Source organism: Vicia villosa, linkage group LG4 (assembly GCF_029867415.1).
Source record: "Vicia villosa cultivar HV-30 ecotype Madison, WI linkage group LG4, Vvil1.0, whole genome shotgun sequence".
NCBI lineage: Eukaryota > Viridiplantae > Streptophyta > Magnoliopsida > Fabales > Fabaceae > Vicia > Vicia villosa.
Window position 1 is genome coordinate 156,059,358 of NC_081183.1, and position 23,790 is coordinate 156,083,147.

Sequence of the window (23,790 nt, forward strand, 5' to 3'; positions counted from 1 at the left end):
TTAAAAAGAGATTTAAAAACTTTTATTTTAAAATTTTATTTTTTACAATTAAATGTGTAATCTTAAATAATAAAAAATATCTTTTCTACATTTCAGATTTAAATGATAAATTATATGTCTCTAGAAGACATATATTCCACGTTTACAATGTCGAAAAACGTCTTAAATGTGTACATCAATACGTTTTCGGTGGTGGCAAAGGAGAATTATTGGCCTTTCTATCAAGGGGATATTGTTTGGCACAATGACCAGATGCGAATGAAAAAACATATGTTGAACATCTCTTTTGATCAATGTTGAAAACCTAGCAACGACGGGACTAGAAGACTATTACTCAATACAAATGATATTAATTAATTATAATTTTATTTACTAAAACTATGAGTTATCATTTTTAATGACATTTATGGTCCTAATAATTATGATTGCATATATAGATGTATTAATTAATTACAATTTTATTTACTAAAACTATGAGTTATCATTTTTAATGAAAATTATGGTCCTAATAATTATGATTGCATATATAAATGTATTGATGCACATATTTTACATAGTTGTAGTATACAATTTAGTCGTAGATCTTAATTTTTTTGCTCCAGACACCTCTTATATGGTACTTATATACTTTTTGATTTTGTATTATCTCTTAAATGTGTAATCTTATTTGAGAGAACTTTGGGTCATCCGAAAAATAAAAGACATCTTATTTGAAAACATTAAAAAAGTCATCCGAAATATAAAATACATCTTATTTGAAAACACTAAAATTATCCACATCCTCTACGAAGACAAATCAAATTGCATATTTCATGGTAAAAATCGCATCCACTAACAACGATATTTTATTTTATACATCAATTGAATCCTATAAATTATATTATTTTGATTTGTATTATATTTTTTAATTTTAATTTTAATTTTAATTTCTATTAATATGATAATAATTATTAACTATCTCTAAATATTCTTAAAATTAAAAAATTATTTACGAAAAATAAAATTGTAAAATAAAATGTAGTTGTAAGTCATAATTGATTTAGTTTTAATTTACTAAACTATTTAAGAGTTGCATAATGATAAAGTATTTGGTTTATTATAATATTCAAGTAATATGTACTTTAAATAATTAATTTATTTTGTTAAATGGAAGAGAAATATGAGGACTAATTTAAATTTTTTATCATAAAATTATATTTAAGAATCTAAATATCACTATTTAATAATAAATTTTAGAATTACCAATGTCTATAAAATTGGAAAAAAAACTCTTTAATGTTTCATTTTAATTTTCATAATTATTTTTTCTTTAATTTAATTATTTATGTGAATATAATTAATTTATTGATATGATTATATAAAGCTTTTCGATTGATTAATGACATACATTTCCCCATAATAAATAATAGCTTCCTATATTCCATTAAATAACTAATTCATTAATCAAGTCACAACATATTTCTTCCACTATAATAAATAAATAAATCATGAAAATATGAATCAATATGGTAAGATATAATATAATTTTAAATAATTAATTTTTTTAGAGAAATTATATAATTGAAACTTTTTTTTAGACTTGACATTGAATAAAAAATTCTTAAGTTTTATAAATTATAGATTAAACACTAAATTGAAATTTACATTAATTGACTCTTATATTTATTATGAATTTAATTATTAATCACAAATAATACATACACATAATTTTATATAACATTTTTTTATAATATTGTATTATTCACATAAATATGACATATCTTTCTAATTTAAAGATATATTTAAAATTGTTTATGTATAACTTATTAACATTTCTCATACTATAAAATTTTATTTTGTATTTAATATAATTTTAAAGTAGGTTTAATCATATAATTATAATTAACTATACTTAATCAAATATATTATTTGATTTTAAAAAAATCCAAGTAAAAATTATAAACAAATCCGTGCAACGCACGGGCCAAAAATCTAGTTGCTAGAATGTTATAGAATGTATATATTGTTAGAATGTATATATATTGTTAGAAAATTATATTGTAGAAAATTATTTACTTATAGTTGATATAAGTAAATGTTTAATTATTGTTACTAAAAAGAGAATGATTGGATATATGTGCAGTATGGAATATTATTTGTATTATCGTAGTTGGATGTTCGATAGGGTGGAACCAGGAAGACGTGCACTTAAACTCAATTTTATAGAAGGAGTTAACGGGTTTATCACGTGGGCGTTTGCTCAACAATGTTGTCGAAGCGAAGGAGGAGTTAGGTGTCCCTGTAATACGGTGAACTGACTTTATCGAAATGTCGCGGTAAGCAAGAGTCGCCACCGACTTTTATTTTATCCAAATTAATCAGAAAGGCTAAAAGAACAGGAAAAACCTTTTAAATAAAAAAACTGAGTTCGGGGGGTAATTATGCAAAGGGAAGGTGTAAGGCACCCTTTGCATCTATGATTTTCCATGGGCTCTTAATTGCTTTGCTCTTTGTTTTCAGAATGTAGAAGAAAAGAATATGGACTTTAGCTCGTAAATGAGCGTAGCCATTTTGAAGGTTTATGAGAAAGAATGTGAAAAGGTTTTAGAGCAAGGCAAAGCAATTTAGGACAATTACCTGGTTAGATGAAAAACGTTCTTTTAGCCTTTCAGGGTGAAAGGGTCTATCCACGCCATAAGAGGGCAGGAAGCCTTTCATTTGGAGGTTGAAGGGTCATCGAGAGTTCGTTCTCCATAAGACTGTCCCATGCCATAGAGAGGCAGGTCGTCTGAGGGAAGAACCAGAATAGCCTTTCGTAGGCAGCCAGAGGATACCTCAGCCTTTCGTAGGCAACTTTCGAGGGACGAGATCATGTTTAGTGTATCGAAGGCAGCATCATTAGGGACCATGATCTTTAATCGAGGCAACATGGCTGAGGTATCCTCGTATTCGAGGGACTGGCTATTCTGCAAAAAACACAAGGCAACAAGACAATAGGCAACAGGCAACAGAGAGGTTACCCCAAAAGCGTGCGTGGGTGCAACAATCACGTGATCAATATTCAGATATTTATCTTATAGTTAAGTGATTCTAATTGAATTAACAAGTTGCACTCCCTAGAGTTACTAACCACAACAATTAATATTGATAATCAAAGCAATAAAGGGAAAGAGGAAAATGAAACCAGCGGGGGAAAGGGAAATTGAAACCAGCGGGATAAACAGATTAATCGGTTTAACACAGGTAATAATTTAAATCAGGGTTTAGGGTTACCGATGTTCGAAGCTTTGGCAATTGGCAAACCCTGAAAAAAAATGGAAAAAATAGAAAGCCAAAATGGGGTGAGTGCATTATCAGTTCGGAGGCAAACGTTACTAACCCTAAAAATAAAAAGATAAAGAAATTTAAAATAAATAGATAAATAAATAGGTACATAGCTTCGAATTTGATCTGATATGGTTGACGGGAAGCCTCGGGGTTAACCCTGAAAAAATGGAAAAGCAAAGGCAAAAGAAAAGCGTGAGTGTAGGCGGAGTTCATTATATTAAAGACAAACCCTAAAATAAATAAAACAAAAAAATATTAAGATGAGGATTAGATCGGGACTTAGCTTCGTAGAATGCGAGGCGCATAGTCGGAAGGCACCTGAAAATAAACCCTGAAAAATACACAAAAAAATATTTTTAGTGTAGGGTAAATTCTCGTAAACCCTGATTTGGGCGTAAATTGAATATGATTAAAAGAATAAATAAGATTGATTTAATTAATCATTGGTTTTCAACCTAATTAATTAAATCGGAGAAAATAGGGTTTTGATTAAATATCCTAACCCTAATATTTATTTTTAATCGATTAATAAAAACATCTATAATTAATTATTTAATTATTTAAATTCAATGAGAATATCGATTAAATCAATTTAACAATTTGATTATAAAATAAGAATTTTTAAAATAAATATTGTTTTGTATGAAGAAAAAGAAATTGTTAGAAAAAAGTTTTGAATTGAAAAGGATTTTTAAAAGAAATATTTTGAATAATAAAATTATAATGCATATAAAAAATTAACATTAAGAACTCAGCTGGTAATCCTGTGTGTTGTGCATTTGTGGGCGCGTGGTGTTCCTGCGTTAGGAGGGGCGTTAGATTTGCATCTCAGACAATCCGGCGGTTATGATATGAGGGCATATGATGGGGCTCTTCGGGCGACGCGCATGCGATTTGTAAGCAAATGGAAGGAAAAAAGAAAAGAAAATAACATTACTCCAACCGGAATGGATCCCAAGTTTGGAGTCATGCCCTCAGTGTGTCTTTGCCAATTGCGCTGTAATCACCAGGGATGGCAAACAGACCCAAACCCGCGGGGCCCACCCGCACCCGAACCCGAGTCAACGGGTGAAAACTCGAGTTGACTGGGTTTGGGTTTGGGTTCGGGTGCCACCCGATATTTCGGGTGTGGGTTTGGGTAGTGTGAAACCCGCGCCCGAAACCCGAAATCACACCCGAATATATATATATATATATATATATATATAATATATATATATATATATATATATATATATATATATATATATATATATATATATATATATATATATATATATATATATATATATATATATATATATATATATATATTATGGAAAGTTGTAAGAAGATTGTAGGAAAAATATATTTTATGTATTTTGTTGCGGGTTTGGGTTTGGGTGAAAAAACCCAAACCCAACGGGTGTGGGCGTGGGTGTTATTTTGTCACCCGAATAGCTTTTGGGTTTGGGTTCGGGTTCGGGTGGTAATTTCGGGTGCGGGTTTGGGTAGTATAAAACCCGCACCCGCGGGCACCCGTTGCCATCCCTAGTAATCACACGCTGTTAAACATATGAGCGGTAATAATAATGTAACAAATTTTCTTAATTTAAAACACAAAATTGCGCGCACTGCCTTGTCATCTCCTTCGTGAGATTTTCTGGAAAACATAATTTTTCAGCCACGGTTTTTGTGTATGGCTGTAGACTTTGGATCCTAAAAACCTGCAAAACAAAACCATTCAAGGCAAATCAAAATTCCAGATCGAAGGTATGCAGCCTCACGAGTCCGATGGCATGATCAATTTAGTCTAAAATCAGCCATAGCTAAGTTTCCCCAAAATCTCAGACATGAACCCTAACCATGGTAGAGTTCTTAAACTTCAATCAGAATCAAATTAATTATCCAGAAATATTGCAAACATCAATGGAAACACAAATACGCAATCGAAAGCAGTTTATGATGCGTAATTGGGCATAATCGAATTCGGAAACATGGTGCAAACCGTAACATGCGACAAACTTGATTCCCGTCGTCCTATGCTTCGGAGATGGCTGGGAAAGCTTGCTACACCTTCAGCGATTACTCCTGAGTCTTCAAAAGTCCTTTAATTGACTTTTTCCTTGAATTTCTTGAAGCTTGCTTACGGTTTTTAGGGGCTGTAATCCTCTTTTCTTTTCTTTTTTTTAAGGGTTAATGTGTTAGTATATATAATAGCAGGATTAGGTTAATTAAAAAGGAAATAAATTAATTTGGTCAATCACATTAATCAAAAATTAAAAATTCAATTAGATTGGCGCTGGACTTGGTAGGGAGAACTACGGTTCGATCCCCCGCAACTGCGATCGGGAGGGGGCTTGACCCACTTGATGCCAGAGCTGTTGCCCCGAACCGGACTAAACCGGTGGTTATAAACAAAAAAAAAATTAATTTGGTCAATCACATTAATCAAAAATTAAAAATTCAATTAGATTGATTTTAATTTTGTGACTAATTTGATCAATCAAATCAAATAAAAAAAAGGAATAAAATCTTTTCAAATGATTTTTTGATGTTTTTATGAATAAAAAATGACAAAAGTTGAAAAATTAATATTTTTTAAAAAACGAAAAATTAAAATTTAAAACAATAAAAATATTTTTTTTTGTGATTTTTGAATATGAAAAATAAAAATAAAAATAAAATTAAAACTAACGTTAGAAATAAATTAAAGGGACAATGTTAGAGGTGAGGTTCGAACCCAGGACCTCGTGCTATAACTTTCACGCTCAAATTCTTACCAACGGTGCCGATTCATTTATTCGAAATAAAATGACGTTCGTAAATATATGAGGGCAAATTTTGGGGTATGACAGTCTCTGTCTTAAATGTGAATGTAGACCTATAATTAGTGACCCAGAGGAAGTGGTCAGGCATTTGTATAGAAGGGGTTTCATGGAAAATTATTGGGTTTGGACGTTTAATGGTGAAAAATTGCCGAGTAATGTACCAGAGACTAGCAGTACGCATGCTTCAAGTAGTCGTCCGCCAATGGAATATGAGGAAAGACCGCCTATTGAATATGAGGAAACCTTTAATCAGATCGGTGACATGGTTGAGGATGCTTTTGGTGTGAACGTGACCTATGATCAACCTGAAGATTTTGATGGGGAAGAGACGCCGAACGAGGAAGCACAAAGATTTTATCAATTGTTGAATGAGATGAATACGTCGTTATATGATGGTTCGTCTGACTCGAAGTTATCAATGTGTGTGAGATTATTGGCCACCAAGTCAAATTGGAATGTTCCTGATCAGTGTTTGGAATTCTTTGTAAAAATGATGTTGGACTCAACTGCAATGAAAGACAACTTACCTACAACATTTTATGAAGCAAAGAAGTTGGTGTCGAAGTTGGGCTTAAGAGTAAGAAAGATTGATTGTTGCATTAATGGTTGTATGTTGTTTTATGACAATGAGTTTGGTACTAAAGATGGATTGTTGGAGGAATGTAAATTTTGTATGAGTCCAAGATATAAAGTTCGCAGTAGAGCCATTAACACTAATCAAGACCGTGTAGCAGTAAAGTCCATGTTTTATCATACAAATAAAACAAGTCCAGGCACTATGCGACATCCATCTGATGGCGAGGCATGGAAACACTTTGATCGAATACATCCTGATTTTGCTGCAGAACCTAGAAATGCCAGGCTTGGATTATGCTCAGATGGTTTTGCTCCTTATGTTCAAGCGTCGGGAAGTGCGTATTCTTGTTGGCCAGTTATTGTAACCCCTTACAACCTCCCTCCCGAGATGTGCATGACAAAACCATACATGTTTTTGACGTGCGTCATTCCAGGACCTTCGAGTCCAAAAGCCGGAATTGATGTGTATTTCCAACCTTTAATTGATGATTTGAAGAGGTTGTGGATTAGTGGAGAATGGACTTATGATATATCACGTAATTTTTTTTACTATGCGAGCTGCCTTGATGTGGACCATTAACGACTTTCCAGCATATGGCATGTTGTCTGGTTGGGGTACACATGGCAGGATGGGTTGTCCGCATTGTATGAGTTCCACCAAGGCGTTTACGTTGGATAAAGGGGGGAAAAGCTCGTGGTTTGACTGTCACCGCAGATTCCTACCAAAAAATATCCGTATAGAAAGAACAAGACAAATTTCATAAAAGACAAACAGGTAACAGATATGCCTCCGCCCCGATTGTCACCAGGTGATGTATGGGACTAAGTTTGTGGGCTACCAAAAATTACAGATACTAGAAAGGCATGTAGAATTGAAGGATATGGGGTCGATCACAATTGGACAAAAAGAAGTATATTTTGGGACCTTCCATATTGGAAAGATAATTTGTTGCGCCATAATCTAGATGTTATGCATATTGAGAAGAATTTTTTTGATAATGTATTTAACACCGTGATGGATGTTAAAGACAAGACGAAAGATAATGAGAAGGCTAGACATGACATGGAAAAATGGTGCAATCGAAAAGAGTTGGAGTTGAAGCCTCAACCAAATGGAAAATTATTGAAACCGAAGGCTTGTTTCAGTCTGACCTCCCAAGAAGGTAAAGCGGTTTGTCAGTGGTTAAAAGAATTGAGAATGCCTGACGGCTATTCTTCAAATTTAGCAAGGTGTGCTGACGCTAACACTGGGAAGTTGCATGGTATGAAAAGTCATGATTGCCTTGTTTTTATGGAACAATCCACTGACTGAAATTAGTCAATTTTTTAGAGATATTTGTGCTTCAGCTTTAAAAGTAGATGACATCATTAAGTTGGATCGAAATATTCCAGTCATTCTATGCAAGTTGGAACAAGTATTTCCACCTGGTTTTTTTGACTCCATGGAACATCTACCTGTGCATCTTGCCTATGAAGCTTATCTTGGAGGACCTGTTCAATATAGGTGGATGTATCCGTTTGAAAGGTTCATGGGTGATTCAAAACGATCAGTGAAAAATAAGGCTAGAGTTGAAGGATCGATATGTGCACATTACTTGCATCGAGAAACATCACATTTTTGCAGTCACTATTTCAAGCACTTGATGTTAACTCCAAGAATCATTCGAAATCCTGTCAATGTTAGTGAAAGGAGTCAATTCACTTTATCGGTCTTCGGGCTTCCAGGCCGTCCATCTAGAAAAAATGGTGTGCATTGGTTGACCTAACAAGAAATGCAATCTGCCCATGTTCATGTCTTAATCAACTGCGTTGAAGTTAAACCATTTCTTGAGTAAGTATACATACCCCTAACTTTTAATTTTCTTTAAAATCATAAAACTCATTACTCTTAAACTTATAATGTGTTTCTTTTTAGGGAATTCAACAACACCTATTTTCATACTACCGGTGTACAATCAACATCTGGTGTCATCCATGCTCAATTTCCAACATGGTTTAAGGAGAGATTGTATAGCATTGTTGCACCGACTCCCAAAATACTCCATTTGAGAAACTTGTCTCAAGGCCCTATTCAAAGCGCAAATGAATGGCACACATACTTCGTGAATGGATATAAATTTCACACTCATACATGGACTGAAGGGAAAAAGACCATAAACAGTGGTGTTTTTGTGAAAGGAGTTACAGATGGTGGTGAAGATGACTTCTATGGTTTTGTCAAACATATCTACGAGTTGGTGTACACTTACTTGGACTCGGAAAATAAAGTTGTCTTGTTTTATTGTGAATGGTATGATCCAACTAGAGGCACAAAAATAGATATGACATATGGTACTGTTGAGATTCAAATGGACCGGAGGTACAAAGAGTATGACCCTTTCATAATGTCACATACTGTTAGGCAAGTTTACTATGTTCCTTATCCTTCATTTGTGCCACGTAAACGAGGGTGGTGTGTTATCATAAAAACATAACCAATGGGTCATATTGAATTTGACGATCTAGTGGAAGAAGATCTTGCTTTCCAAGTTGATGAAGTGGAACAAATTAATGATGTGATTGCAGATGAACAAACTACAAGTTTGTCTGATACAATGGTTGAGGGGCATCTAGTTGATTCCTCTATATTGGATGAAGAGCATGAAGATATTGCATCTGAGGACAATATCACATCAAATGATAAGAATGATGTGGATGACGAGCATGAAGATTTAGAATAATGAATATGTGTTGTTGAAAATGTATTTTTATAATTTCACTTAATGAACTATGTATTGAATGTGTTAATGACAACCAGTTGTTGAGATTATATTTTTATAATTTTACTTAGTGAATCATTTGTTGAATATATTTATATTAATTGTGTAATCTCTATAAATAGGTAAAATGCCACCCCGACCTGATAAAGGTAAGGGTGTAGCTGATAGTGGTAAGAAGAAGCCCCAATGCCCACGAGTAGTAGTATGTCAGTCACCTCAGTCGGCAACGTGTCCTCCCCCGCAGAGTCAGGTTAATTGTATGTCCATGGCCAGTACTCAGGGTTTTCTGCCACTACTCTCCTCTCCGTATCCATATGACAGTCCGTCTTTTATTACCCCACCACCACCTGGTTACCCATCCTTCCAGCAGACACAGATGCCCTCATCCTTCCAGCAGACACAGATGCCCCCATCCTTCCAGCAGACACAAGTGCCCCCATCCTTCCGGCAGACCTGAAGATTTGGTTTTCCACCTCCCACACAGATTAGTCCCTCATCTTTCCAGCAGACTGGAGGATCTAGTTTTCCACCTCCCACACAGACTGGTCCCACCCCACCATCTTTCCAGCAGACTGGTCGCACCCCACATCCCCCACATGTGCCCCCACAGAATGATGATCAGGCGGAGGATGAGACTGCGGATGATGAGTTGGATGGGAGCGATCTTCGAGGGGATGATGATCCGAGTCAGATTCATATCATTGACAGGAGATTTTTTATTAGGCCCGAAGGAAGCTCGTAAGTTTCTTATTTATCAATTTTTATTTAAGTATACGTTTCCATTTTTTATAACTTTATAATTAATGTTAATTCAATTAATGTTGTTTAGATTCGCGCCGAGTCGGATTGTTGCCAAAGTTATAAGTTATATAATTCAGCAGAATTATAAAAAACTTATAAAGACTTTTAAAGATGTTAAGGGCGAGGATAGAGAACATTGGTTTAAGCATTTTCAGGTATACTTAAGTTATTGTTATTGTTATTGTTATTGTTATTTAAATGACTTTTTCACTACAATTATATAACTTTTATTTTATCTACTTTTATTGCAGGGAAAATGTGTGTGGGAACCAATGAAAGAGAGACAGATTAAAAAAAATTATTATGGCAGAACTGCAAGACGACTTTCTGACATGCTACGACGTGTTAGAAAGCGTTGGGAACTTCATGGCATCCGTCCCAGTTGGATAGGAGAAGAAATCTTTCGGGAACTTCTTAAATATTGGGATAGTGATGAGTTTGCGGCCAAATCTGAAAATGCAAAGAAGATGAGAGCATCTGAAAATGGTGGTTTCCTTAATGCTGTTGGAAGTATAAGCACTGCTGAGCATGTTCGACGCCTGGTAATAATTATTACCACTTCTTAAATTTATAATTTCAATTAATAATTGATATTATTAATTATAGTTTATTTTGTTATTTAGACTAAGGAATTAAATACACCACCACTTATGACCGAGCTGGTTGCGAGGACTCGGAAAAAAAAAAAGGAGATTTTGTTGACAATCGTACACAAAAAGCTATGGTGAGTTATTTAAGTTGGGTATTATATTTGGTTAAGCTATCGGTATTATTTTTTTAAGCTATCGGTATTATTTGGTTAAGTTGGGTATTATATTTGGTTAAGCTATCGGTATTATTTGGTTAAGTTGGATATTATATTTGGTTAAGCTATAAGTATTATATTTGGTTAAGCTATCGATATTATTTGGTTAAGTTGGGTATTATATTTGGTTAAGCTATCGGTATTATATTTGGTTAAGCTATCGGTATTATTTGTTTAAGTTGGGTATTATATTTGGTTAACCTATCGGTATTATATTTGGTTAATCTATCGGTATTATTTGGTTAAGTTGGGTATTATATTTGGTTAAGCTATCCGTATTATATTTGGTTAAGCTATCGGTATTATTTGGTTAAGTTGGGTATTATATTTGGTTAAGCTATCCGTATTATATTTGGTTAAGCTATCCGTATTATTTGGTTAAGTTGGGTATTATATTTAGTTAACCTATCGGTATTATTTTTTTAAGCTATCGGTATTTCTTTAAGCGATGAATTGTGATGTATTTGGTGGCGATTGTGAAGTGCCGATAAAGTGTTGATATATATGAATTAAATTGGTGATAAAAGTGCCGATTCTGAACTGATGTAAATGCTTATGTATGGCATAAACGATAATGTATCCTCTACCGTGTGCATATATATATATATATATATATATATATATATATATATATATATATATGTGCTTATGTGATGATTGATGATATGATCGGTATATCCGAATGAATATTAACCTGATGATGCAAAAAATATTGCAAAGTGGAAACCATGAATATGTGATTCCTTAATTTGTTGATGAAGTTTTATTATTCTGATTTATTAATTAATTCCGACAGGTAGAATTGGGGTGTTATAATTTTCATGTGGCATATGAGATGTTGTGGCGTGAAAATCATGTGGCAACTAAATTTGTGGCGTGAAATTCATGTGGCAACTAAATTGTATTTAACTTTTTTTTTTGTATGTGTAGGATGATTATCAGGCATTGCTTGTACAATTTCTGACTGTTAATCCTCAGTATACTCCAAGACCGGGAGAGCCGCTTCATCCGGATGTGGATTTTTATCTTTGGACTAAAGTCATTGGCGGCAAGGGGCCTAACGGGTGTTTTTTTGGTGGTGGAAATTTGGCAGGCACCTTGAGACCTGATGATAGAACTCTATATCAAAGAGTTCTCGACGGGGAAGGAGGTTCACGTCCTGTAACTTTAACAGATGAACAGAGAGAAACCGTAAGACAATTAGCGGTAAATGAGGTGAGGCGTGAGGCGGCGGAACGTGAAGTGGCACTGAAAGCCCAAATGGAGGCCCAAATGATGGTAATGCGGAATGATCATCAGCGGGAAATGGAGGTCATGGTGAAAAGACAATCAGATATGGAGGCACAAATGCGACAATTTATGCAATCCTTTGGTGGAAACCAAAATATGGGGGGTTCTGCGCCGACTGATCAGGAAAATCTAAATGAGGATGAGTTTCTCGACCCGGACTGATTGTTGATTTAATTTAGTTTTTATTTTGTTGTTACTTTTGATTTTGAATTTGTGTAAACTATTAATTAAATTATAATTACATTTAGTAATATTAGATTTATAATTTTAGTTTCTTAATTTTTATATTTTAGTATATTTAGTTTATTGAATTAATTTATAAATTTTATTAATTTTAATATATTTAGTTTATTAATTTAATTATATATATATATATATATATATATATATTTGGTTTTTGCAAAAAAAAATATTAGTGACGTGATTTCCATGTCACTAAGTAGTGACATGCAAATCACGTCGCAACATTACACATTTAAATGCGCTTTTCCTTTACTCCTAGGCCAATTTAGTGACATGATTTTCATGTCACTAGGTAGTGACATGTAAATCACGTCGCAACTAAAAATGCTTTTTCTGACCCAAACGCTGCTAGGCCTGCTCTGATTGAATGTGCATTAATCCCTAGTCCAAATTTTGCGACGTGATTTTTACTTCACTAACTAGTGAAATGAAAATCACGTCACTAAAAGTTGCCACCTTGCCTCTTGCGACGTAAATGATCATGTCGCAAATATTGGTTTGTGATGTGTTTTTTTTGTTTGTGGCGTGATATTCACGTCACTACTGTGACTTTTTTTGGTAGTGAATTGACCTCTTTCACTAACAAATGGGCAACCAAATTTTCTTGGCGTTTGATAAACTTTACCTCGAAGTTGGGGAAAGACGGTAACATATTTTGTAAAGACATACTAAAGCTATGTTTGGTAAAACTAGCTGGTAGCTGGTGATTGATAGTTGATAAACTAACATGAGTGTTTGGTAAATTAGCTGTTTTATTAGCTGATAGATACAAAATGACATAAATGATCATTTTAATTAATAAGGGTAAAAATATTTTGTTAAAACAATAAGAGTATAAATGAAAAAAAAGTCACAAGCTAAAAGCTACTAGCTCAAAAGCTACTTCAAATAGCTTTTCAAAAAAAGCTAAAAGCTAGTAAAAAAGCTAAAAGCTAAAAGCTAAAGTAGCGTTACCAAACATAACTTTTTTATTAATGTGAACTGAAAAGCTAAAAGCTAAAAGCTCTTTCTTGGGTATTACCAAACAGACCCTAATTAAACTAAACTCAGAGCTACCCCTTATGGATCATATTGCTTCAACCATCCTTTGGGAGTCACTTTCAAAAATAACATTTTGCAAATGCAAAACTATAGCTCTCTGAATTGCTGCACTAAAGGTCTTAGCTTCTGCTTCTATGGTAGATTGATTGCCAAAATTCCATACTGAACCAGCAATTATAAATCTACCAATATGAACACGCGCACACAAGCTCTTATTAGTGGTACCCAAAAGCTTATTAAAACCCGTATCAACATTGCATTTGAGCCACCTAAAATTAGTAGCTTGCCAATTCGACGGTTACTGTTGCAAATTAATAGTTGTCGCACGCTCGCGAAAAATGAACAGAGTCGCCACCAATATATTTATCCCATAAGGGAAAGGAATATCAGGAAACCTAACAAAGGAAGGAACAGGGTCTTGCGACCAGAGAATCAAGGTACGGGAGTCGGTTACGCAAGGGGAAGGTATTAGCACCCCTCGCGCCCATCGTACTCGATGGTATCCACCTATGTTTGTTTCTATCTAAAGGGTGTGTACTATGTCTATGTCTATATGTGAATGCATGTGAAAAGAAATACGGGGAAAAGAAGGAATTATTTACAAATGTGCTCGTTCAAGCCCCGCGACTTGATGCCTACGTATCCTTTTCAGGAATCAGAGCGCCGTAGTTCGGCTCCATATTTTCTGTTTGTTTTTGTGTTTTTTAGTTGGGCGGAGTTAACGTTCGCGCTCTTGCACAAGGGGACAGCCTAGGATGCAATGGAGCGGAAATAACGGTGCCCTTAAGAAAGCGAGAGAAGAGAGAGAGTTTGAGTGTTTCGAGGAAATCCCTTAAGCAAGGGAAACTCGAGTTACTCTTTGGTTTGTGTTTTTTAGAGGTTGGGAACTTACGCCTGAATGGAACCCTTAAGCAAGGGAGCTCCAAGCACTCGAACATCCCTTAAGCAAGGGAAGTTACAAGCTTCCATTCCCTTTTTATTAGTCAAAGTATTTATTAGTCATTTTTTATGAGTTTTTCTTGGTATTTTTTATGGGAAATTTATTCAAGTATTTTTAGATGTTTTATTGTTGAAAAAGAAAAAGAAACTAGCCTAAGTATGAAGGGAATTTCTACCTAATGTTATCATGGTTTCAACCTAAGGGTTAGGAATAAAGGAACATGAAAGTAAAGATCGCAATTGGAAGTCAATAGTGAGTAACACAATGGCATAAAAATTGGCATGCGAGCATATAGTAACAAGTCAAAAATATAGCACAAAAATAAAAAAAAACTACTATTTTTTATGTTGATGTTATGAAGGAAATTATAAGCAAGAACCTATGACAAAATAGTCTAAAACTAGCATTTTATACCCATTTTTATATGTCAAAATTTGTGATTAAAATCTAAAAGGAGTATTAGAAAAGTTAGTTTTAGTTATTAGAAAAAAAATAGTAAAGAAACAATTTAGTAACTGGGCGCAGGCCCAAGGTAAGTTTTGGCCCATACAGATTTGTTTTTGTCCAGTTTTCTTTGTGTCAAAAAAGGAGAGCGGTGTATGGGCCTATAGGGGTGTGGAACTGGAAAATTCGTTGCAGGCCCAATGATTATTTGTTTTGATCCATGGTTTCTTTCAGATATTTTTCAATTAACCTCACTTAGTTTCATTTAAACTCTAATTAACACCAGTCGACACTAATTAACCTAATTGAATCTAACTAATCCTATTGTTAATCCTAATTAATCCTGACTAAATCTAATTAAATGAAAGGAAATGGAAATTAGGTCTCCTAAAGGGAAGATTGAACTTCGCCGCTCTCGTTCTACACAAACTTTTCCTCCTCGCACTCTTCATACCTTGTCGGCGGTGTTCTCCGCCTTCCACCACCACGATTTCACCTTGAATCATCGCGCTCCTAACATAACCTTGACCTAAAATCACGCCCTAAGCTTAACTCTACCATCAATTCACCAAGAAGAGGCCTCACATGGACGAATCGGAGAAGGGGAAAGACGAACCCTAAGTCCAAGATTTTGAGATCAAATAGAAAGCTGACCCTAAATTCATTCAAACATTGCACCATGGGATTCAAACAGCGATGCTATGCCATGAACAGAGAGGATTTAGGCTTACCTGAAGTGAGAAGTGTCGAAGAAGACCGGAGTGTGTTCTTTGCCGATGCTTGAATCGCGAAGTAACGCGAGAATGAACCTTGGCTCAGGTGTGTCTCGATCTTTTTCTTTATGCTTTTGAATCGTCTTCTTCTTCTCTTTTGCTTTTCTGTGCTGTGAGTGATTGAGAGCTGATGATTGAAGGTATGGTGGAGGTTTAGCTCGCTGCTTAGAGCTTCAGATGTTGAAGCTCTAAGAGTTGTTGTTTTGAGCGTATGGTGGTGGTGAGGGTGGCAGTGAGAGTGTTTGAACTGAGGCTTTTCACTTCTTTCTTCAAAGTCTACAAGCGAGACAATGATGAAAGCTGATAGTGCTTAGGTGTTGTTTATTGAATGGTGGCACTGACTTTTATACAGTAATGATTGGGTAGTCATTAGGAGTTCTTAGATGTGGGACTCAGAATTATAGCTTGCAAAGTGTTTTTTCAGTTTCTTGAATGTGGGACTGATAGGATTGGAGCATAGTTTTGATTCTTTGAATGTGGGACTAACACGTTTCTTTTTTGCTTGATGCAGGGCTGGTTTTATTTGTGTGCTGCAGGGATTTGTAGTGACGGTTCAGATTGAGTAGCAGCGGTATGACTCGGTTTTTTCTGGATGCAATGCCCTTTTGTTCACCTGTTATGGATTGTGCATGAGGACATGTTGACAGTAGCATGGACTATAGCTGATGATTGTATGGTGTAGACCTTTGGTACATGGACATATATTGGGACATATATTGGGACATATATTGGGTGAGTGCTTATGTACAATTCTGTTTTGAATATGGCTGCTGTTTTTTTGAACTTATAGGAATGTCTATGAAAAGAATTGAACTTATTTTATTTTGGTTTTCTTTTGTTCATGAATGCAGCTAAACAGAATATTAGTTTGAATGAGGGCTGAAAGTTAATAAACTGTTAGAGATTTTTTGTTAGGTGGTTTTCATGTGTGCAATATATGTGTATGCTACTGCTGTGACTTGATTCTATTGATGCAGGGCTGTTTGGTAAGCTCATGAAGTTAATGAATGAATTGCTTCAAGCTGAATAGAACACGGCATTTGGACTCGGTCTGTCAATTGTTAGTTGTAGCAACACGTTTTGTAAATCTTGGTTTTGATGTGGAGGCTAGATATTGAATGGTAAGAAAGTATACTGAATGTGGACTGTGTTGGTTTAGTTGTGTGATATGGTTTGAATGTGTTGGTGTATGGCTTTTTTGTATGAATTTGGTTAGTGGAAGGTTTGAAATAGGATGGTTAGAGAAACTGTTAGGTTGAGATTTAGTTACAAATTGGTAAATGCTGTTAGAAGTTAAACAAACTGTTAAGACTCAATATACAGGGCTGCAATGGAATGTATGGTTCACTTGAATTGGGTCATTGCAATGTTTCTGAACTGTTTTGGCTTGGCTGATTTGAATCGGTTTATGTTGCAGGTTTTCTTCAGGTTGGTTAGACTGTTTGGATGCTCTCTTGAAGAAAAAGGTTAATTGAAATGATTTTTTGTTTTGGTTTGCAGGTGGCTGGATTGCTCACTGAATATGATGATATGGAGTCATTGAATGTGGAATCTTCCCTGAAACTGCTACATGCAGAAAGCTGTTACATAGGACTTTTGCTGGCTGTTTGGCTTGACAGTAGCATATGGCGCAAATGGAATTCCCACACTCTTGGCACACGATTTCGACATACACGGTTCGAAGCAAGACGGGAGAGCATGGTGATATTGAAGACTTGGTGGAGCTAAGTCAAGAGTAGTGTTAGGATTAGTGGTCAGACTTTGGTCAATTGTTTGATCAGGAGGTCAAAAGTCAACTCTAGTCAAAATGTGATTTTTCAATGTAATCTCCATTTATTTTGTAAAGCACCTGTAGATAAACTTTTGCATTGGCTTGTAGATCCATAAAGTTGAATGAGATGATTTCCCTCTTTTTCCTTTGATTTTGGATTTCAACTCAATAATATGTAACTTTCCTTATATTTCTTCTACACTCTTTATTCAGAAATTCGAGCAAACAATAGTTGAACCCAGATGACTTGTATCCAATCAAGCACCACACAAAACTTAACGCCATATTCATCGCCACATGTTGAGGTATTGATTCAAAAGTCTTGTTACATGAGTAGCAAAAGAAGACTAAGCGTGAAATATGTGATCAAGTCATTAATAGCTCAAGTGTTGAGAAGCAGCCCATGATGATTATAAGACAAAAATCATTCATAGGGAAATAAACCCTAGTCCCTAGGATCCTCAATTGAACCTCTTAATTCAACAATCCAAAGCCCAAAGGTTGAACGGATGGATCAAACTGGAGAGAAGTAGAAACTCAAGACTTACAAACCTTGATCCCAAAGCCAAGTTATTGGTCAATGAATGCATGAGTTATGTTAATGGCCTAATGAAAGGTATGTACATGAGACTATGAAATGCATAAGCCTAAGCCAGATAAAATTAAAAGGGTAGGACAAATTTGGGGTATGACAATAGTGTCCTAATTTTGTTGAGTTGCAAACCGATCTTGTGTTAGAATCCAAAATGTGGATAATTGTTGATAACTTTTGTGGTATTTTGATAACTTTTCTCAATTCTTTTCGATGTAATTACGGTTCGTGATCGTGTAAATAAATAAAATCGAGTTTAGTAGTAAATATAGTATTTATAAGCTTTTCTTATGTTTTTTTGTAGGTTTTATGCATTGTGGGAAGTATTAAGAGGTAAAGAGGCATTTTGGAGCAAGTTTGGAGGCCAAAGGAAGAAGTCATGTGCAGCAAGGGCCGCTCAGCGGCCTCTAAGCGCGCTTTCCAGAGGCGAAAGGAAAAACTGTGTTCAGTAGGGTCCGCTAAGCGGCCTCAGCCCGCTTAGCGGCCTCCAGCGTGGAAGCAGATATTTTGAGTGATCCGCTTAGCGGCCGTCTGGGCGCTAAGCGGAGGCACTTTTTCAAGTGACCACTTTTAGGCACTCTAGGGCAACAGAAGAAGAGAGAAAAACTCATAAATATTCAAGATTTCTCAAGCATTTTTCTTCATCATCTTTGGATTTCTATGCTAGGAGGTCTTGTGTTGATGTTTGTTGTTGAAGCTATGGATAGCTAAACTTCTCATGTGTCAAGATTAGAGGTAGTTAGCTTGTAGAGTATGTATTTAGCTTGATCTTTTGTATATGAACCTTGTTGATGATTAATATATGGTGAATATCTTTGTATTCATGTTTATATGTTGTTTTGATACACTATTGAGAGATATGTTTCAAATCTTGACCAAAAGGGTATTCATCTATCAATAATCAAACTCTAGAGATAGATTTGTGAGTTGATAATCACTTGTATCAAACTTTAAAGGTTATTATGTTAATTGTCGGCATGAGAGATCATCTGACGGTTAATATAATAACAATCACGATACTGCTTTAGAGATAAACGGTATCGAGAGGATACGTGATTGTATTAATCATTGATATGTTCATATACATGATCATCAGAGTATATACAAAAGCAAGCTAATGAAAACTAATCTTGACACAGTTTTACCAGACTGTTTTTAAACCCTAAGTTATTGCCTTTACTTTCTTTTTATGCTATTTATCTTTCATGACACTAAAAACATCCAGAATCTTAACTCAAAATACACTAAGCTGTAGAGCGGCGATAATATCGCATCAATCCCTGAGGAGACGATACTAGAAATATTTATCCTATACTTTCTAACAAAATGGCGCTGTTGCCGGGGTTTGGCGTTAAGATATTATAAGCATAGCAATAGTTTCTGTGTGTTTTGAGTATACTTATTATTAATATTATCTAGGCTTGCCTCACTTTTTGGTTAGTGTTTCAGCTCTGGTTTATGCGTGGGAGTGTACCAGTAGATCAGCTTCTTTTTGATCTAGAAATTGAAAGAACCGCAAGGAGACTGAACAGTAAAATCAGGAGAAGAAGGAAACTAGCCAAAGAACGAAGATTAGCACAAGAAGCAACTACTTCATCAACACCACACGTTATAGAAGAAGAGATGGCAGGGCATGGAGACCAAGATCCACCACCACCACCACCGCCTAGACCACCATGTGCTAATAGTCCAAGAAGAGCAGCCCAGTTTGCACGAAATGACAACAATGCAAGCAATTCTGAAATGAAGACTGACATTCTTCAACTACTTTATGCTAGTCCCTTTGCAGGTCTTGATCATGAGGACCCATATACACACTTGACAAAGTTTTATGAAATTGCCGGAGCTGTCGGAGCCCCTGAAAGAGAGGAAGAGCAGGTGTTTAAGAGATTATTCCCTCACTCCTTGATCGGCAAAGCAAAGGATTGGTATCTAGACCAACCCACTCAAACCATGACAAATTGGAATGAGTTATAAGAAAAGTTTCTTGATAGGTTCTTCCCTCAGTCACGGTTTCTTGAAGCAAAAACAGCAATTTCAGTGTTCTCTCAAGGTGTGAATGAAACTCTCAACGAGGCATGGGAAAGGTATAAGTCAATGTTGAGAAAGTGTCCTAGTCATGGATTTGATGAACTTACTCAGATTCACATTTTTCGTAATGGCTTACAACCACAACCTAAGCTTCTGTTAGATGCTACTGCTGGAGGTTCCTTGATGGCTAAGATAGTAGAAGAGGCAATTGAAATAATTGAGAAAATGGCCAGAAATGATCATCAGGTGCAACATAACCGAGGAGTTGTTCAAAAGAAACCGGGGCTTATTGAATTAGGAACCAATGATGCTATTCTTGCTCAGAATAAGCTTCTTTCTCAACAAGTGGAGGAGCTTACAAAACAAATGGCAAGGTTACCTCAACAACTCAAGGAACTACATGATCCTAACAAGAATAAACAAGTTGCTTTGTGTGAGCTTTGTAGTGGAGACCACCCTACCGGATATTGTCCACCGGTGAATGAAGTGAATTATATGGCGAATCAAAATCAAGGAGGCTATCAACAAAGACAAGCTCCTTACCAAAATCAAGGTGGATACCAACAAAGGCCAAATGCACCACAATATGGTCAAGGGTGGAGACAAGATAATTATCAACAGAGACAAAGTCCTTATCAACAACAACCACCTTCTCAAGACAAGCCTTCAAAGTTGGAGGAGACTCTAAATCAATTCATGCAAGCATCAATGGCGAATCAAAAGATTAATGAAGCGGCAATAAAGAATTTAGAGACTCAAGTCGGCCAACTTGCGAAACAACTAGCCGAGAAGCAAACCGGACCATCATTCACGGCAAACACTCAAACCAATCCTAAGGAGCATTGCAAAGCAGTTATAACTAGGAGTGGGAGAGTGCTTGAAAGTGAAGTGGAGAAGGAGGTTGAGGAGGAGGAAGTTAGGATAGAAAAGGGGAAAGAGGTAGAAAGTGAAGTAGAACCAAATAAAGATGAGGGAGTTTTAGTTGAAAATGAGAGTGTAGAAAAAAGTGAGGTAGAAAAAGAAAAAAATAGAGAGAAAAAGAGAAATATTCAAGAGGGAAAGAAGAAAGTTATGAGTCCTCCCGTTCGTAATCTACCTTACCCTCATGCTCCCTCAAAGAAAGATAATGAGAGGCAATATGCTCGCTTTCTGGACATATTTCGGCAATTGCAAATTAATATTCCTTTTGGTGAAGCTTTAGAGCAAATGCCAAAATATGCCAAGTTTATGAAGGACATCCTCACAAAGAAAAGAAGTTACACTGAGCCCGAAACGGTTGTCCTAGATGCTAAATGTAGCGCAATCATTCAAAGTACTTTACCAAGAAAGGAAAGAGATCTGGGAAGAGTTACTTTGCCGGTTACTATTGGTGACATTCATATTGGAAGAGGTTTGGTCGATACGGGGTCAAGTATCAATTTGATTCCTTTATCCATGGTCAAGAGGTTAGGCATTGTTGATATGAAAAATACAAGAATGACACTTCAATTAGCCGATAAGTCTACAACTACGCCTTTTGGGATAGCGGAAGACTTGCTTGTGAAAGTTGACAAGTTCTTCTTTCCAGTTGATTTTGTTGTCATTGATATGGAGGAATATGTTGATACCCCATTGATACTAGGAAGACCTTTTATGAAGACGGCAAGGATGATGATTGACATTGATGATGGTTTGATGAAATTGAGGTTTCAAGATGAGGAAGTGTGTTTTGATCTCTTTGAAGCAATGAAGCATCCAAATGATAATGGTGGTTGTTTTAGAATTGATGCTATGGAGGAAGTTATCATGCAAGTTGAAAGTCGAGCTCATGTGTTCAATCCTCTTGAGAAAACATTAACCAAAGCTCTTGATGTTCTCAATGAAGAAGAAGAAAAAGAGATTGAAGAGTGTTTGCGAGATCTTGATGCATTCGAAGAAATAAGTCCTTTTGAAGCAAAGATGGAAGAGTTGAAAGATGAGCCAAAGGTGGCGGAAACCAAGTTAGAATTGAAAATGTTAACATCACATTTGAAATATGTCTTTCTCGAAGAAGGTGGTAAAAAGCCGGTGATAATTAGTGGCTCATTGTCAGCCAAGGAGGAAGAGAAATTAATTCATGTGTTGAAAGCTAACAAGGAAGCAATAGGATGGGTTCTTTCCGATTTAAAAGGGATTAGTCCGGCCTATTGTATGCATAAAATTATGATGGAGGAGGATTTTAAACCGGTCGCTCAACCTCAACGCCGGTTGAATCCTACAATGAAAGAAGTTGTAAGGAAGGAAGTGGTAAAGCTATTGGAAGCCGGAATGATTTATCCTATTTCCGATAGTGCATGGGTGAGTCCAGTCCAAGTGGTACCAAAGAAAGGAGGAATGACCGTGATCACAAATGACAAGAATGAGTTGATTCCGACAAGGACCGTGACGGGATGAAGGATGTGCATTGATTACCGAAAGCTTAACCAAGCTACTAGGAAAGATCACTTCCCTTTACCTTTTATGGATCAAATGTTGGAAAGGTTATCGGGTCAAGAGTTTTATTGTTTCTTGGATGGCTACTCCGGGTACAACCAAATTTCGGTCAATCCGGAAGATCAAGAGAAAACGGCGTTCACTTGTCCCTTTGGAATTTTTGCTTATAGGCGAATGCCGTTTGGATTGTGTAATGCACCGGCCACTTTCCAAAGATGTATGCAAGCTATCTTCTCGGACTTCATAGAAAAGACAATGGAAGTTTTCATGGATGACTTCTCCGTTTTTGGAGCTTCATTTGATCTTTGTTTGAAGAATTTGGATGCCGTGTTGAAACTAACTTGGTCCTCAATTGGGAAAAATGCAATTTCATGGTTACTGAAGGCATAGTTCTTGGTCATAAAGTTTCTTCCAAAGGAATTGAAGTTGATCGAGCAAAAGTGGAGGTTATTGAAAAGTTACCACCACCAACAAATGTTAAAGGAATTCGAAGCTTTTTAGGCCATGCGGGATTCTATAGGAGGTTCATCAAGGACTTCTCAAAGATTGCAAAGCCTTTGAGCAATTTGCTCAACAAAGATAAGCCTTTTATTTTTGATAATGCATGTCTTTTAGCTTTTAATGAATTAAAACAAAGATTGACCACCGCACCCATAATTATAGCGCCCGATTGGAAACTTGATTTTGAACTAATGTGTGACGCTAGTGATTATGCGGTAGGAGCGGTGTCGGGTCAAAGAAAAGAATTTTTTTTCATGCTATACATTATGCTAGTAAGGTTCTTAATGAAGCACAAGTTAATTACGCAACAACTGAAAAAGAACTACTAGCTATTGTATATGCATTAGATGAGGAGGTGACCATGCAACGATAAAGTATTTGCTTACCAAGCCGGATTCAAAGCAAAGGCTCATTAGGTGGATATTGTTGTTACAAGAATTCCACTTAGAGATTAAAGACAAGAAAGAAGCGGAAAACTTGGTAGCGGATCATTTGTCAAGGTTAGTGAATGAGGAGGTGACAAACAAAGAAGATGAGGTTTTGGAATCATTCCCTGATGAAAAGTTGTTCATGGTAGAAGAAAGACCGTGGTTTGCTGACATGGCTAATCACAAGACATCGGGATGGATACCGGAAGATTGGAGTAAAAGTGCAAG